The sequence below is a fragment of the Calliopsis andreniformis genome, unplaced genomic scaffold, assembly GCF_051401765.1.
Source record: "Calliopsis andreniformis isolate RMS-2024a unplaced genomic scaffold, iyCalAndr_principal scaffold0014, whole genome shotgun sequence".
In the NCBI taxonomy this organism is placed as follows: domain Eukaryota; kingdom Metazoa; phylum Arthropoda; class Insecta; order Hymenoptera; family Andrenidae; genus Calliopsis; species Calliopsis andreniformis.
The window spans coordinates 16,283,522-16,301,699 of record NW_027480427.1 but is presented as its reverse complement, the minus strand read 5'-3'; positions in this window follow the sequence as shown (position 1 = coordinate 16,301,699).

The following is an 18,178-nucleotide window of genomic DNA, read 5'->3' as shown; positions in this document are numbered from 1 at the left end:
TGAAGTCTAGGTTGCCCGGAACGTAGAATTGGCCATCACTTTCAAACTGGTTGCAATTATTCCTGTTATATGATGGAAACACAGTTGTATTTTTATTGCATTTTATGTTTCGGGCGTTGACATGTAAGGCACTAACTATTCGATCTGGTGGAGCAACGCCCTGGAGTGAAACCTAGGTTGCCCGGAACGTAGAATTGGCCATCACTTTCAAACTGGTTGAAATTGTTCCTGTTATATGATGGAAACTCTGTTGTATTTTTTTTGCATTTTATGGTTCCGGCGTTGACTTCTAAGGCCCTAACTATTCAATCCGTTGGAGCAACGCCCTAGGGTGAAGCCTAGGTTGCTCGGAAAGTAGAAATGACCACAAGTTTCATACTGGTTGCAATTATTTGTTTTATACTATGGAAAAACTGTTGCATTTATATTGTATTTTATGCTTCTGGCGTTGACTTCTAAGGCACTAACTATTCGATCTGGTGGAGCAACGCCCTGTAGTGAAACCTAGGTTGCCCGGAACGTAGAATTGGCCATCACTTTCAAACTGGTTGCAATTATTCCTGTTATATGATGGAAACACTGTTGTATTTTTTTTGCATTTTATGGTTCGGGCGTTGACTTCTAAGGCCCTAACTATTCAATCCGTTGGAGCAACGCCCTAGGGTGAAGTCTAGGTTCCTCGGAAAGTAGAAATGACCATAAGTTTCAAACTGGTTGCAATTATTTGTTTTATACGATGGAAAAACTGTTGTATTTATATTGTCTTTTAAGATTCTGGCATTGACTTCTAAGGCACTAACTAATCGATCTGGTGGAGCAACGCAATAAAGTGAAGCCTAGGTTGCCCGGAACGTAGAATTGGCCATCACTTTCAAACTGGTTGCAATTATTCCTGTTATATGATGGAAACACTGTTGTATTTTTTTTGCATTTTATGGTTCGGGCGTTGACTTCTAAGGCCCTAACTATTCAATCCGTTGGAGCAACGCCCTAGGGTGAAGCCTAGGTTGCTCGGAAAGTAGAAATGACCATAAGTTTCATACTGGTTGCAATTATTTCTTTTATACTATGGAAAAACTGTTGTATTTATATTGTATTTTATGATTCTGGCGTTGACTCCTAAGGCACTAACTATTCGATCTGGTGGAGCAACGCCCTGGAGTGAAACCTAGGGTGCCCGGAACGTTGAATTGGCCATCACTTTCAAACTGGTTGCAATTATTCCTGTTATATGATGGAAACACTGTTGTATTTTTTTTGCATTTTATGGTTCGGGCGTTGACTTCTAAGGCCCTAACTATTCAATCTGCTGGAGCAACGCCCTAGGGTGAAGCCTAGGTTGCTCGGAAAGTAGAAATGACCATAAGTTTCATACTGGTTGCAATCATTCGTTTTATACGATGGAAAAGCTGTTGTATTTATATTGTATTTTATGCTCCTGGCGTTGTCTTCGAAGGCACTAACTATTCGATCTGATGGAGCAACGCCGTAGAGTGAAGTCTAGGTTGCCCGGAACGTAGAATTGGCCATCACTTTCAAACTGGTTGCAATTATTCCTGTTATATGATGGAAACACAGTTGTATTTTTATTGCATTTTATGTTTCGGGCGTTGACATGTAAGGCCCTAACTACTCAATCTGTTGGAGCAACGCCGCAGAGTGAAGTCTAGGTTGCCGGGAACGTAGAATTGGCCATCACTTTCAAACTGGTTGCAATTATTCCTGTTATATGATGGAAACACAGTTGTATTTTTATTGCATTTTATGTTTCGGGCGTTGACATGTAAGGCCCTAACCACTCATTCTGTTGGAGCAGCGCCCTAGGGTGAAGCCTAGGTTGCTCGGAAAGTACAAATGACCATAAGTTTCATACTGGTTGCAATTATTCGTTTTATACGATGGAAAAGCTGTTGTATTTATATCGTATTTTATGCCTCTGGCGTTGACTTCTTGGGCCGTAACTATTCGGTCTGGTGGAGCAACGCCCTGGAGTGAAACCTAGGTTGCCCGGAACGTAGAATTGGCCATCACTTTCAAACTGGTTGCAATTATTCCTGTTATATGATGGAAACACTGTTGTATTTTTTTTGCATTTTATGGTTCGGGCGTTGACTTCTAAGGCCCTAACTATACAATCTGTTGGAGCAACGCCCTAGGGTGAAGCCTAGCTTGCTCGGAAGGTAGAAATGACCATAAGTTTCATACTGGTTGCAATTATTCGTTTTATACGGTGGAAAAGCTGTTGTATTTATATCGTATTTTATGCTTCTGGCGTTGACTTCTTAGGCCGTAACTATTCGGTCTGGTGGAGCAACGCCCTAGAGTGAAGCCTAGGTTGCCCGGAACGTAGAATTGGCCATCACTTTCAAACTGGTTGCAATTATTCCTGTTATATGATGGAAACACTGTTGTATTTTTTTTGCATTTTATGGTTCGGGCGTTGACTTCTAAGGCCCTAACTATTCAAACTGTTGGAGCAACGCCCTAGGGTGAAGCCTAGGTTGCTCGGAAAGTAGAAATATCCATAAGGTTCACACTGGTTGCAATTATTCGTTTTATACGATGGAAAAACTGTTGTATTTATATTGTATTTTAAGCTTCTGGCGTTGACTTCTAAGGCACTAACTATTCGATCTGGTGGAGCAACGCTCTAGAGTGAAGCCTAGGTTGCCCGGAACTTAGAATTGGCCATCACTTTCAAACTGGTCGCAATTACTCCTGTTATATGATGGAAACACTGTTGTATTTTTTTTCCATTTTATGGCCCGGGCGTAGCGTTCTAAGGCCCTAACTATTCAATCTGTTGGAGCAACGCCCTAGAGTGAAGCCTAGGTTGCTAGGAAAGTAGAAATGACCATAATTTTCATACTGGTTGCAATTATTCGTTTTATACGATGGAAAAGCTGTTGTATTTATGTTGTATTTTATGCTTCTGGCGTTGACTTCTAAGGCACTAACTATTCGATATGGTGGTGCAACGCCCTGGAGTGAAACCTAGGCTGCCCGGAACGTAGAATTGGCCATCACTTTCAAACTGGTTGCAATTATTCCTGTTATATGATGGAAACACTGTTGTATTTTTTTTGCATTTTATGGTTCGGGCGTTGACTTCTAAGGCCCTAACTATTCAATCCGTTGGAGCAACGCCCTAGGGTGAAGCCTAGGTTGCTCGGAAAGTAGAAATGACCATAAGTTTCATACTGGTTGCAATTATTTCTTTTATACTATGGAAAAACTGTTGTATTTATATTGTATTTTATGATTCTGGCGTTGACTCCTAAGGCACTAACTATTCGATCTGGTGGAGCAACGCCCTGGAGTGAAACCTAGGTTGCCCGGAACGTGCAATTGGCCATCACTTTCAAACTGGTTGAAATTATTCCTGTTATATGATGGAAACTCTGTTGTATTTTTTTTGCATTTTATGGTTCCGGCGTTGACTTCTAAGGCCCTAACTATTCAATCCGTTGGAGCAACGCCCCAGGGTGAAGCCTAGGTTGCTCGGAAAGTAGAAATGACCATAAGTTTCATACTGGTTGCAATTATTTGTTTTATACTATGGAAAAACTGTTGCATTTATATTGTATTTTATGCTTCTGGCGTTGACTTCTAAGGCACTAACTATTCGATCTGGTGGAGCAACGCCCTGTAGTGAAGCCTAGGTTGCCCGGAACGTAGAATTGGCCATCACTTTCAAACTGGTTGCAATTATTCCTGTTATATGATGGAAACACTGTTGTATTTTTTTTGCAGTTTATGGTTCGGTCGTTGACTTCTAAGGCCCTAACTATTCAATCCCTTGGAGCAACGCCCTAGGGTGAAGCCTAGGTTGCTCGGAAAGTAGAAATGACCATAACTTTCACACTGGTTGCAATTATTCGTTTTATACGATGCAAACGCTGTTGTATTTATATCGTATTTTATGCTTCTGGCGTTGACTTCTAAGGCACTAACTATTCGATCTGGTGGAGCAACGCCCTAGAGTGAAGCCTAGGTTGCCCGGAACGTAGAATTGTCCATCACTTTCAAACTGGTCGCAATTATTCCTGTTATATGATGGAAACACTGTTGCATTTTTATTGCATTTTATGCTTCGGGCGTTGACTTCTAAGGCCCTAACTATTCAATCTGTTGGAGCTACGCCCTAGGGTGAAGCCTAGCTTGCTCGGAAAGTAGAAATGACCATAAGTTTCATACTGGTTGCAATTATTCGCTTTATACGATGGAAAAGCTGTTGTACTTATATCGTATTTTATGCTTCTGGCGTTGACTTCTTAGGCCGTAACTATTCGGTCTGGTGGAGCAACGCCCTAGAGTGAAGCCTAGGTTGCCCGGAACGTAAAATTGGCCATCACTTTCCAAATTGGTTCCAATTATTCCTGTGATATGATGGAAACACTGTTGTATTTTTTTTGCATTTTATGGTTCGGGCGTTCACTTCTAACGTCCTAACTATTGAATCTGTTGGAGCAACGCCCTAGGGTGAAGCCTAGCTTGCTCGGAAAGTAGAAATGACCATAGGTTTCATACTGGTTGCAATTATTCGTTTTCTACGATGGAAAAGCTGTTGTATTTATATTGTATTTCATGCCTCTGGCGTTGACTTCTAAGGCCGTAGCTATTAGATGTGGTGGAGCAACGCCCTAGAGAGACGCCTAGGGTGCACGGAACGTAGAAATGACCATTACCTTCACACTGGTTGCAATTATTCGTTTTATACGATGGAAAAGCTGTTGTATTAATATCGTATTTTATGCTTCTGGCGTTGACTTCTTAGGCCGTAACTATTCGGTCTGGTGGAGCAACGCCCTGGAGTGAAACCTAGGTTGCCCGGAACGTAGAATTGGCCATCACTTTCAAACTGGTTGCAATTATTGCTGTTATATGACGGAAACACTGTTGTATTTTTTTTGCATTTTATGGTTCGGGTGTTGACTTCTAAGGCCCTAACTATTCAATCTGTTGGAGCAAGGCCCTCGGGTGAAGCCTAGGTTGCTCGGAATGTAGAAATGACCATAACTTTCACACTGGTTGCAATTATTCGTTTTATACGATGCAAACGCTGTTGTATTTATATCGTATTTTATGCTTCTGGCGTTTACTTCTAAGGACCTAACTATTCGATCTGGTGGAGCAACGCCCTAGAGTGGATCCTAGGTTGCTCGGAATGTAGAAATGACCATAACTTTCACACTGGTTGCAATTATTCGTTTTATACGGTGGAAAAGCTGTTGTATTTATATCGTATTTTATGCTTCTGGCGTTGACTTCTTAGGCCGTAACTATTCGGTCTGGTGGAGCAACGCCCTAGAGTGAAGCCTAGGTTGCCCGGAACGTAGAATTGGCCATCACTTTCAAACTGGTTGCAATTATTCCTGTTATATGATGGAAACACTGTTGTATTTTTTTTGCATTTTATGGCCCGGGCGTAGAGTTCTAAGGCCCTAACTATTCAATCTGTTGGAGCAACGCCCTAGAGTGAAGCCTAGGTTGCTAGGAAAGTAGAAATGACCATAATTTTCATACTGGTTGCAATTATTCGTTTTATACGATGGAAAAGCTGTTGTATTTATGTTGTATTTTATGCTTCTGGCGTTGACTTCTAAGGCACTAACTATTCGATATGGTGGTGCAACGCCCTGGAGTGAAACCTAGGCTGCCCGGAACGTAGAATTGGCCATCACTTTCAAACTGGTTGCAATTATTCCTGTTATATGATGGAAACACTGTTGTATTTTTTTTGCATTTTATGGTTCGGGCGTTGACTTCTAAGGCCCTAACTATTCAATCCGTTGGAGCAACGCCCTAGGGTGAAGCCTAGGTTGCTCGGAAAGTAGAAATGACCATAAGTTTCATACTGGTTGCAATTATTTCTTTTATACTATGGAAAAACTGTTGTATTTATATTGTATTTTATGATTCTGGCGTTGACTCCTAAGGCACTAACTATTCGATCTGGTGGAGCAACGCCCTGGAGTGAAACCTAGGTTGCCCGGAACGTGCAATTGGCCATCACTTTCAAACTGGTTGAAATTATTCCTGTTATATGATGGAAACTCTGTTGTATTTTTTTTGCATTTTATGGTTCCGGCGTTGACTTCTAAGGCCCTAACTATTCAATCCGTTGGAGCAACGCCCCAGGGTGAAGCCTAGGTTGCTCGGAAAGTAGAAATGACCATAAGTTTCATACTGGTTGCAATTATTTGTTTTATACTATGGAAAAACTGTTGCATTTATATTGTATTTTATGCTTCTGGCGTTGACTTCTAAGGCACTAACTATTCGATCTGGTGGAGCAACGCCCTGTAGTGAAGCCTAGGTTGCCCGGAACGTAGAATTGGCCATCACTTTCAAACTGGTTGCAATTATTCCTGTTATATGATGGAAACACTGTTGTATTTTTTTTGCAGTTTATGGTTCGGTCGTTGACTTCTAAGGCCCTAACTATTCAATCCCTTGGAGCAACGCCCTAGGGTGAAGCCTAGGTTGCTCGGAAAGTAGAAATGACCATAACTTTCACACTGGTTGCAATTATTCGTTTTATACGATGCAAACGCTGTTGTATTTATATCGTATTTTATGCTTCTGGCGTTGACTTCTAAGGCACTAACTATTCGATCTGGTGGAGCAACGCCCTAGAGTGAAGCCTAGGTTGCCCGGAACGTAGAATTGTCCATCACTTTCAAACTGGTCGCAATTATTCCTGTTATATGATGGAAACACTGTTGCATTTTTATTGCATTTTATGCTTCGGGCGTTGACTTCTAAGGCCCTAACTATTCAATCTGTTGGAGCTACGCCCTAGGGTGAAGCCTAGGTTGCTCGGAAAGTAGAAATGACCATAAGTTTCATACTGGTTGCAATCATTCGTTTTATACGATGGAAAAGCTGTTGTATTTATATTGTATTTTATGCTCCTGGCGTTGTCTTCGAAGGCACTAACTATTCGATCTGATGGAGCAACGCCGTAGAGTGAAGTCTAGGTTGCCCGGAACGTAGAATTGGCCATCACTTTCAAACTGGTTGCAATTATTCCTGTTATATGATGGAAACACAGTTGTATTTTTATTGCATTTTATGTTTCGGGCGTTGACATGTAAGGCCCTAACTACTCAATCTGTTGGAGCAACGCCGCAGAGTGAAGTCTAGGTTGCCGGGAACGTAGAATTGGCCATCACTTTCAAACTGGTTGCAATTATTCCTGTTATATGATGGAAACACAGTTGTATTTTTATTGCATTTTATGTTTCGGGCGTTGACATGTAAGGCCCTAACCACTCATTCTGTTGGAGCAGCGCCCTAGGGTGAAGCCTAGGTTGCTCGGAAAGTACAAATGACCATAAGTTTCATACTGGTTGCAATTATTCGTTTTATACGATGGAAAAGCTGTTGTATTTATATCGTATTTTATGCCTCTGGCGTTGACTTCTTGGGCCGTAACTATTCGGTCTGGTGGAGCAACGCCCTGGAGTGAAACCTAGGTTGCCCGGAACGTAGAATTGGCCATCACTTTCAAACTGGTTGCAATTATTCCTGTTATATGATGGAAACACTGTTGTATTTTTTTTGCATTTTATGGTTCGGGCGTTGACTTCTAAGGCCCTAACTATACAATCTGTTGGAGCAACGCCCTAGGGTGAAGCCTAGCTTGCTCGGAAGGTAGAAATGACCATAAGTTTCATACTGGTTGCAATTATTCGTTTTATACGGTGGAAAAGCTGTTGTATTTATATCGTATTTTATGCTTCTGGCGTTGACTTCTTAGGCCGTAACTATTCGGTCTGGTGGAGCAACGCCCTAGAGTGAAGCCTAGGTTGCCCGGAACGTAGAATTGGCCATCACTTTCAAACTGGTTGCAATTATTCCTGTTATATGATGGAAACACTGTTGTATTTTTTTTGCATTTTATGGTTCGGGCGTTGACTTCGAAGGCCCTAACTATTCAAACTGTTGGAGCAACGCCCTAGGGTGAAGCCTAGGTTGCTCGGAAAGTAGAAATATCCATAAGGTTCACACTGGTTGCAATTATTCGTTTTATACGATGGAAAAACTGTTGTATTTATATTGTATTTTAAGCTTCTGGCGTTGACTTCTAAGGCACTAACTATTCGATATGGTGGTGCAACGCCCTGGAGTGAAACCTAGGCTGCCCGGAACGTAGAATTGGCCATCACTTTCAAACTGGTTGCAATTATTCCTGTTATATGATGGAAACACTGTTGTATTTTTTTTGCATTTTATGGTTCGGGCGTTGACTTCTAAGGCCCTAACTATTCAATCCGTTGGAGCAACGCCCTAGGGTGAAGCCTAGGTTGCTCGGAAAGTAGAAATGACCATAAGTTTCATACTGGTTGCAATTATTTCTTTTATACTATGGAAAAACTGTTGTATTTATATTGTATTTTATGATTCTGGCGTTGACTCCTAAGGCACTAACTATTCGATCTGGTGGAGCAACGCCCTGGAGTGAAACCTAGGTTGCCCGGAACGTGCAATTGGCCATCACTTTCAAACTGGTTGAAATTATTCCTGTTATATCATGGAAACTCTGTTGTATTTTTTTTGCATTTTATGGTTCCGGCGTTGACTTCTAAGGCCCTAACTATTCAATCCGTTGGAGCAACGCCCCAGGGTGAAGCCTAGGTTGCTCGGAAAGTAGAAATGACCATAAGTTTCATACTGGTTGCAATTATTTGTTTTATACTATGGAAAAACTGTTGCATTTATATTGTATTTTATGCTTCTGGCGTTGACTTCTAAGGCACTAACTATTCGATCTGGTGGAGCAACGCCCTGTAGTGAAGCCTAGGTTGCCCGGAACGTAGAATTGGCCATCACTTTCAAACTGGTTGCAATTATTCCTGTTATATGATGGAAACACTGTTGTATTTTTTTTGCAGTTTATGGTTCGGTCGTTGACTTCTAAGGCCCTAACTATTCAATCCCTTGGAGCAACGCCCTAGGGTGAAGCCTAGGTTGCTCGGAAAGTAGAAATGACCATAACTTTCACACTGGTTGCAATTATTCGTTTTATACGATGCAAACGCTGTTGTATTTATATCGTATTTTATGCTTCTGGCGTTGACTTCTAAGGCACTAACTATTCGATCTGGTGGAGCAACGCCCTAGAGTGAAGCCTAGGTTGCCCGGAACGTAGAATTGTCCATCACTTTCAAACTGGTCGCAATTATTCCTGTTATATGATGGAAACACTGTTGCATTTTTATTGCATTTTATGCTTCGGGCGTTGACTTCTAAGGCCCTAACTATTCAATCTGTTGGAGCTACGCCCTAGGGTGAAGCCTAGCTTGCTCGGAAAGTAGAAATGACCATAAGTTTCATACTGGTTGCAATTATTCGCTTTATACGATGGAAAAGCTGTTGTACTTATATCGTATTTTATGCTTCTGGCGTTGACTTCTTAGGCCGTAACTATTCGGTCTGGTGGAGCAACGCCCTAGAGTGAAGCCTAGGTTGCCCGGAACGTAAAATTGGCCATCACTTTCCAAATTGGTTCCAATTATTCCTGTGATATGATGGAAACACTGTTGTATTTTTTTTGCATTTTATGGTTCGGGCGTTCACTTCTAACGTCCTAACTATTGAATCTGTTGGAGCAACGCCCTAGGGTGAAGCCTAGCTTGCTCGGAAAGTAGAAATGACCATAGGTTTCATACTGGTTGCAATTATTCGTTTTCTACGATGGAAAAGCTGTTGTATTTATATTGTATTTCATGCCTCTGGCGTTGACTTCTAAGGCCGTAGCTATTAGATGTGGTGGAGCAACGCCCTAGAGAGACGCCTAGGGTGCACGGAACGTAGAAATGACCATTACCTTCACACTGGTTGCAATTATTCGTTTTATACGATGGAAAAGCTGTTGTATTAATATCGTATTTTATGCTTCTGGCGTTGACTTCTTAGGCCGTAACTATTCGGTCTGGTGGAGCAACGCCCTGGAGTGAAACCTAGGTTGCCCGGAACGTAGAATTGGCCATCACTTTCAAACTGGTTGCAATTATTGCTGTTATATGACGGAAACACTGTTGTATTTTTTTTGCATTTTATGGTTCGGGTGTTGACTTCTAAGGCCCTAACTATTCAATCTGTTGGAGCAAGGCCCTCGGGTGAAGCCTAGGTTGCTCGGAATGTAGAAATGACCATAACTTTCACACTGGTTGCAATTATTCGTTTTATACGATGCAAACGCTGTTGTATTTATATCGTATTTTATGCTTCTGGCGTTTACTTCTAAGGACCTAACTATTCGATCTGGTGGAGCAACGCCCTAGAGTGGATCCTAGGTTGCTCGGAATGTAGAAATGACCATAACTTTCACACTGGTTGCAATTATTCGTTTTATACGGTGGAAAAGCTGTTGTATTTATATCGTATTTTATGCTTCTGGCGTTGACTTCTTAGGCCGTAACTATTCGGTCTGGTGGAGCAACGCCCTAGAGTGAAGCCTAGGTTGCCCGGAACGTAGAATTGGGCATCACTTTCAAACTGGTTGCAATTATTCCTGTTATATGATGGAAACACTGTTGTATTTTTTTTGCATTTTATGGCCCGGGCGTAGAGTTCTAAGGCCCTAACTATTCAATCTGTTGGAGCAACGCCCTAGAGTGAAGCCTAGGTTGCTAGGAAAGTAGAAATGACCATAATTTTCATACTGGTTGCAATTATTCGTTTTATACGATGGAAAAGCTGTTGTATTTATGTTGTATTTTATGCTTCTGGCGTTGACTTCTAAGGCACTAACTATTCGATATGGTGGTGCAACGCCCTGGAGTGAAACCTAGGCTGCCCGGAACGTAGAATTGGCCATCACTTTCAAACTGGTTGCAATTATTCCTGTTATATGATGGAAACACTGTTGTATTTTTTTTGCATTTTATGGTTCGGGCGTTGACTTCTAAGGCCCTAACTATTCAATCCGTTGGAGCAACGCCCTAGGGTGAAGCCTAGGTTGCTCGGAAAGTAGAAATGACCATAAGTTTCATACTGGTTGCAATTATTTCTTTTATACTATGGAAAAACTGTTGTATTTATATTGTATTTTATGATTCTGGCGTTGACTCCTAAGGCACTAACTATTCGATCTGGTGGAGCAACGCCCTGGAGTGAAACCTAGGTTGCCCGGAACGTGCAATTGGCCATCACTTTCAAACTGGTTGAAATTATTCCTGTTATATGATGGAAACTCTGTTGTATTTTTTTTGCATTTTATGGTTCCGGCGTTGACTTCTAAGGCCCTAACTATTCAATCCGTTGGAGCAACGCCCCAGGGTGAAGCCTAGGTTGCTCGGAAAGTAGAAATGACCATAAGTTTCATACTGGTTGCAATTATTTGTTTTATACTATGGAAAAACTGTTGCATTTATATTGTATTTTATGCTTCTGGCGTTGACTTCTAAGGCACTAACTATTCGATCTGGTGGAGCAACGCCCTGTAGTGAAGCCTAGGTTGCCCGGAACGTAGAATTGGCCATCACTTTCAAACTGGTTGCAATTATTCCTGTTATATGATGGAAACACTGTTGTATTTTTTTTGCAGTTTATGGTTCGGTCGTTGACTTCTAAGGCCCTAACTATTCAATCCCTTGGAGCAACGCCCTAGGGTGAAGCCTAGGTTGCTCGGAAAGTAGAAATGACCATAACTTTCACACTGGTTGCAATTATTCGTTTTATACGATGCAAACGCTGTTGTATTTATATCGTATTTTATGCTTCTGGCGTTGACTTCTAAGGCACTAACTATTCGATCTGGTGGAGCAACGCCCTAGAGTGAAGCCTAGGTTGCCCGGAACGTAGAATTGTCCATCACTTTCAAACTGGTCGCAATTATTCCTGTTATATGATGGAAACACTGTTGCATTTTTATTGCATTTTATGCTTCGGGCGTTGACTTCTAAGGCCCTAACTATTCAATCTGTTGGAGCTACGCCCTAGGGTGAAGCCTAGCTTGCTCGGAAAGTAGAAATGACCATAAGTTTCATACTGGTTGCAATTATTCGCTTTATACGATGGAAAAGCTGTTGTACTTATATCGTATTTTATGCTTCTGGCGTTGACTTCTTAGGCCGTAACTATTCGGTCTGGTGGAGCAACGCCCTAGAGTGAAGCCTAGGTTGCCCGGAACGTAAAATTGGCCATCACTTTCCAAATTGGTTCCAATTATTCCTGTGATATGATGGAAACACTGTTGTATTTTTTTTGCATTTTATGGTTCGGGCGTTCACTTCTAACGTCCTAACTATTGAATCTGTTGGAGCAACGCCCTAGGGTGAAGCCTAGCTTGCTCGGAAAGTAGAAATGACCATAGGTTTCATACTGGTTGCAATTATTCGTTTTCTACGATGGAAAAGCTGTTGTATTTATATTGTATTTCATGCCTCTGGCGTTGACTTCTAAGGCCGTAGCTATTAGATGTGGTGGAGCAACGCCCTAGAGAGACGCCTAGGGTGCACGGAACGTAGAAATGACCATTACCTTCACACTGGTTGCAATTATTCGTTTTATACGATGGAAAAGCTGTTGTATTAATATCGTATTTTATGCTTCTGGCGTTGACTTCTTAGGCCGTAACTATTCGGTCTGGTGGAGCAACGCCCTGGAGTGAAACCTAGGTTGCCCGGAACGTAGAATTGGCCATCACTTTCAAACTGGTTGCAATTATTGCTGTTATATGACGGAAACACTGTTGTATTTTTTTTGCATTTTATGGTTCGGGTGTTGACTTCTAAGGCCCTAACTATTCAATCTGTTGGAGCAAGGCCCTCGGGTGAAGCCTAGGTTGCTCGGAATGTAGAAATGACCATAACTTTCACACTGGTTGCAATTATTCGTTTTATACGATGCAAACGCTGTTGTATTTATATCGTATTTTATGCTTCTGGCGTTTACTTCTAAGGACCTAACTATTCGATCTGGTGGAGCAACGCCCTAGAGTGGATCCTAGGTTGCTCGGAATGTAGAAATGACCATAACTTTCACACTGGTTGCAATTATTCGTTTTATACGGTGGAAAAGCTGTTGTATTTATATCGTATTTTATGCTTCTGGCGTTGACTTCTTAGGCCGTAACTATTCGGTCTGGTGGAGCAACGCCCTAGAGTGAAGCCTAGGTTGCCCGGAACGTAGAATTGGCCATCACTTTCAAACTGGTTGCAATTATTCCTGTTATATGATGGAAACACTGTTGTATTTTTTTTGCATTTTATGGTTCGGGCGTTGACTTCTAAGGCCCTAACTATTCAAACTGTTGGAGCAACGCCCTAGGGTGAAGCCTAGGTTGCTCGGAAAGTAGAAATGACCATAAGTTTCATACTGGTTGCAATTATTTCTTTTATACTATGGAAAAACTGTTGTATTTATATTGCATTTTATGATTCTGGCGTTGACTCCTAAGGCACTAACTATTCGATCTGGTGGAGCAACGCCCTGGAGTGAAACCTAGGTTGCCCGGAACGTGCAATTGGCCATCACTTTCAAACTGGTTGAAATTATTCCTGTTATATGATGGAAACTCTGTTGTATTTTCTTTGCATTTTATGGTTCCGGCGTTGACTTCTAAGGCCCTAACTATTCAATCCGTTGGAGCAACGCCCCAGGGTGAAGCCTAGGTTGCTCGGAAAGTAGAAATGACCATAAGTTTCATACTGGTTGCAATTATTTGTTTTATACTATGGAAAAACTGTTGCATTTATATTGTATTTTATGCTTCTGGCGTTGACTTCTAAGGCACTAACTATTCGATCTGGTGGAGCAACGCCCTGTAGTGAAGCCTAGGTTGCCCGGAACGTAGAATTGGCCATCACTTTCAAACTGGTTGCAATTATTCCTGTTATATGAGGGAAACACTGTTGTATTTTTTTTGCAGTTTATGGTTCGGTCGTTGACTTCTAAGGCCCTAACTATTCAATCCCTTGGAGCAACGCCCTAGGGTGAAGCCTAGGTTGCTCGGAAAGTAGAAATGACCATAACTTTCACACTGGTTGCAATTATTCGTTTTATACGATGCAAACGCTGTTGTATTTATATCGTATTTTATGCTTCTGGCGTTGACTTCTAAGGCACTAACTATTCGATCTGGTGGAGCAACGCCCTAGAGTGAAGCCTAGGTTGCTCGGAAAGTAGAAATGACCATAAGTTTCATACTGGTTGCAATTATTCGCTTTATACGATGGAAAAGCTGTTGTACTTATATCGTATTTTATGCTTCTGGCGTTGACTTCTTAGGCCGTAACTATTCGGTCTGGTGGAGCAACGCCCTAGAGTGAAGCCTAGGTTGCCCGGAACGTAAAATTGGCCATCACTTTCCAAATTGGTTCCAATTATTCCTGTGATATGATGGAAACACTGTTGTATTTTTTTTGCATTTTATGGTTCGGGCGTTCACTTCTAACGTCCTAACTATTGAATCTGTTGGAGCAACGCCCTAGGGTGAAGCCTAGCTTGCTCGGAAAGTAGAAATGACCATAGGTTTCATACTGGTTGCAATTATTCGTTTTCTACGATGGAAAAGCTGTTGTATTTATATTGTATTTCATGCCTCTGGCGTTGACTTCTAAGGCCGTAGCTATTAGATGTGGTGGAGCAACGCCCTAGAGAGACGCCTAGCTTGCTCGGAAGGTAGAAATGACCATAAGTTTCATACTGGTTGCAATTATTCGTTTTATACGGTGGAAAAGCTGTTGTATTTATATCGTATTTTATGCTTCTGGCGTTGACTTCTTAGGCCGTAACTATTCGGTCTGGTGGAGCAACGCCCTAGAGTGAAGCCTAGGTTGCCCGGAACGTAGAATTGGCCATCACTTTCAAACTGGTTGCAATTATTCCTGTTATATGATGGAAACACTGTTGTATTTTTTTTGCATTTTATGGTTCGGGCGTTGACTTCTAAGGCCCTAACTATTCAAACTGTTGGAGCAACGCCCTAGGGTGAAGCCTAGGTTGCTCGGAAAGTAGAAATGTCCATAAGGTTCACACTGGTTGCAATTATTCGTTTTATACGATGGAAAAACTGTTGTATTTATATTGTATTTTAAGCTTCTGGCGTTGACTTCTAAGGCACTAACTATTCGATCTGGTGGAGCAACGCTCTAGAGTGAAGCCTAGGTTGCCCGGAACGTAGAATTGGCCATCACTTTCAAACTGGTCGCAATTACTCCTGTTATATGATGGAAACACTGTTGTATTTTTTTTGCATTTTATGGCCCGGGCGTAGAGTTCTAAGGCCCTAACTATTCAATCTGTTGGAGCAACGCCCTAGAGTGAAGCCTAGGTTGCTAGGAAAGTAGAAATGACCATAATTTTCATACTGGTTGCAATTATTCGTTTTATACGATGGAAAAGCTGTTGTATTTATGTTGTATTTTATGCTTCTGGCGTTGACTTCTAAGGCACTAACTATTCGATATGGTGGTGCAACGCCCTGGAGTGAAACCTAGGCTGCCCGGAACGTAGAATTGGCCATCACTTTCAAACTGGTTGCAATTATTCCTGTTATATGATGGAAACACTGTTGTATTTTTTTTGCATTTTATGGTTCGGGCGTTGACTTCTAAGGCCCTAACTATTCAATCCGTTGGAGCAACGCCCTAGGGTGAAGCCTAGGTTGCTCGGAAAGTAGAAATGACCATAAGTTTCATACTGGTTGCAATTATTTCTTTTATACTATGGAAAAACTGTTGTATTTATATTGTATTTTATGATTCTGGCGTTGACTCCTAAGGCACTAACTATTCGATCTGGTGGAGCAACGCCCTGGAGTGAAACCTAGGTTGCCCGGAACGTGCAATTGGCCATCACTTTCAAACTGGTTGAAATTATTCCTGTTATATGATGGAAACTCTGTTGTATTTTCTTTGCATTTTATGGTTCCGGCGTTGACTTCTAAGGCCCTAACTATTCAATCCGTTGGAGCAACGCCCCAGGGTGAAGCCTAGGTTGCTCGGAAAGTAGAAATGACCATAAGTTTCATACTGGTTGCAATTATTTGTTTTATACTATGGAAAAACTGTTGCATTTATATTGTATTTTATGCTTCTGGCGTTGACTTCTAAGGCACTAACTATTCGATCTGGTGGAGCAACGCCCTGTAGTGAAGCCTAGGTTGCCCGGAACGTAGAATTGGCCATCACTTTCAAACTGGTTGCAATTATTCCTGTTATATGATGGAAACACTGTTGTATTTTTTTTGCAGTTTATGGTTCGGTCGTTGACTTCTAAGGCCCTAACTATTCAATCCCTTGGAGCAACGCCCTAGGGTGAAGCCTAGGTTGCTCGGAAAGTAGAAATGACCATAACTTTCACACTGGTTGCAATTATTCGTTTTATACGATGCAAACGCTGTTGTATTTATATCGTATTTTATGCTTCTGGCGTTGACTTCTAAGGCACTAACTATTCGATCTGGTGGAGCAACGCCCTAGAGTGAAGCCTAGGTTGCCCGGAACGTAGAATTGTCCATCACTTTCAAACTGGTCGCAATTATTCCTGTTATATGATGGAAACACTGTTGCATTTTTATTGCATTTTATGCTTCGGGCGTTGACTTCTAAGGCCCTAACTATTCAATCTGTTGGAGCTACGCCCTAGGGTGAAGCCTAGCTTGCTCGGAAAGTAGAAATGACCATAAGTTTCATACTGGTTGCAATTATTCGCTTTATACGATGGAAAAGCTGTTGTACTTATATCGTATTTTATGCTTCTGGCGTTGACTTCTTAGGCCGTAACTATTCGGTCTGGTGGAGCAACGCCCTAGAGTGAAGCCTAGGTTGCCCGGAACGTAAAATTGGCCATCACTTTCCAAATTGGTTCCAATTATTCCTGTGATATGATGGAAACACTGTTGTATTTTTTTTGCATTTTATGGTTCGGGCGTTCACTTCTAACGTCCTAACTATTGAATCTGTTGGAGCAACGCCCTAGGGTGAAGCCTAGCTTGCTCGGAAAGTAGAAATGACCATAGGTTTCATACTGGTTGCAATTATTCGTTTTCTACGATGGAAAAGCTGTTGTATTTATATTGTATTTCATGCCTCTGGCGTTGACTTCTAAGGCCGTAGCTATTAGATGTGGTGGAGCAACGCCCTAGAGAGACGCCTAGGGTGCACGGAACGTAGAAATGACCATTACCTTCACACTGGTTGCAATTATTCGTTTTATACGATGGAATAGCTGTTGTATTAATATCGTATTTTATGCTTCTGGCGTTGACTTCTTAGGCCGTAACTATTCGGTCTGGTGGAGCAACGCCCTGGAGTGAAACCTAGGTTGCCCGGAACGTAGAATTGGCCATCACTTTCAAACTGGTTGCAATTATTGCTGTTATATGACGGAAACACTGTTGTATTTTTTTTGCATTTTATGGTTCGGGTGTTGACTTCTAAGGCCCTAACTATTCAATCTGTTGGAGCAAGGCCCCCGGGTGAAGCCTAGGTTGCTCGGAATGTAGAAATGACCATAACTTTCACACTGGTTGCAATTATTCGTTTTATACGATGCAAACGCTGTTGTATTTATATCGTATTTTATGCTTCTGGCGTTTACTTCTAAGGACCTAACTATTCGATCTGGTGGAGCAACGCCCTAGAGTGGATCCTAGGTTGCTCGGAATGTAGAAATGACCATAACTTTCACACTGGTTGCAATTATTCGTTTTATACGATGGAAACGCTGTTGTATTTATATTGTATTTTATGCTTCTGGCGTTGGCTTCTAAGGCGCTAGCTGTTCGATCTGGTGGAGCAACGCCCGAGAGTGAAGCCTAGGTTGCTCGGAAAGTAGAAATGACCATAAGTTTCATACTGGTTGCAATTATTCTATTTATACGATGGAAAAGCTGTTGTATTTATATTGTATTTTATGCTTCTGGCGTTGACTTCCAAGGCACTAACTATTCGATCTGGTGGAGCAACGCCCTAGAGTGAAGCCTAGGTTGCCCGGAACGTAGAATTGGCCATCACTTTCAAACTGGTTGCAATTATTCCTGATATATGATGGAAACACTGTTGTATTTTTATTGCATTTTATGCTTCGGGCGTTGACTTCTAAGGCCCTAACTATTCAATCTGTTGGAGCAACGCCCTAGGGTGAAGCCTAGCTTGCTCGGAAAGTAGAATTGACCATAAGTTTCATACTGGTTGCAATTATTCGTTTTATACGATCGAAA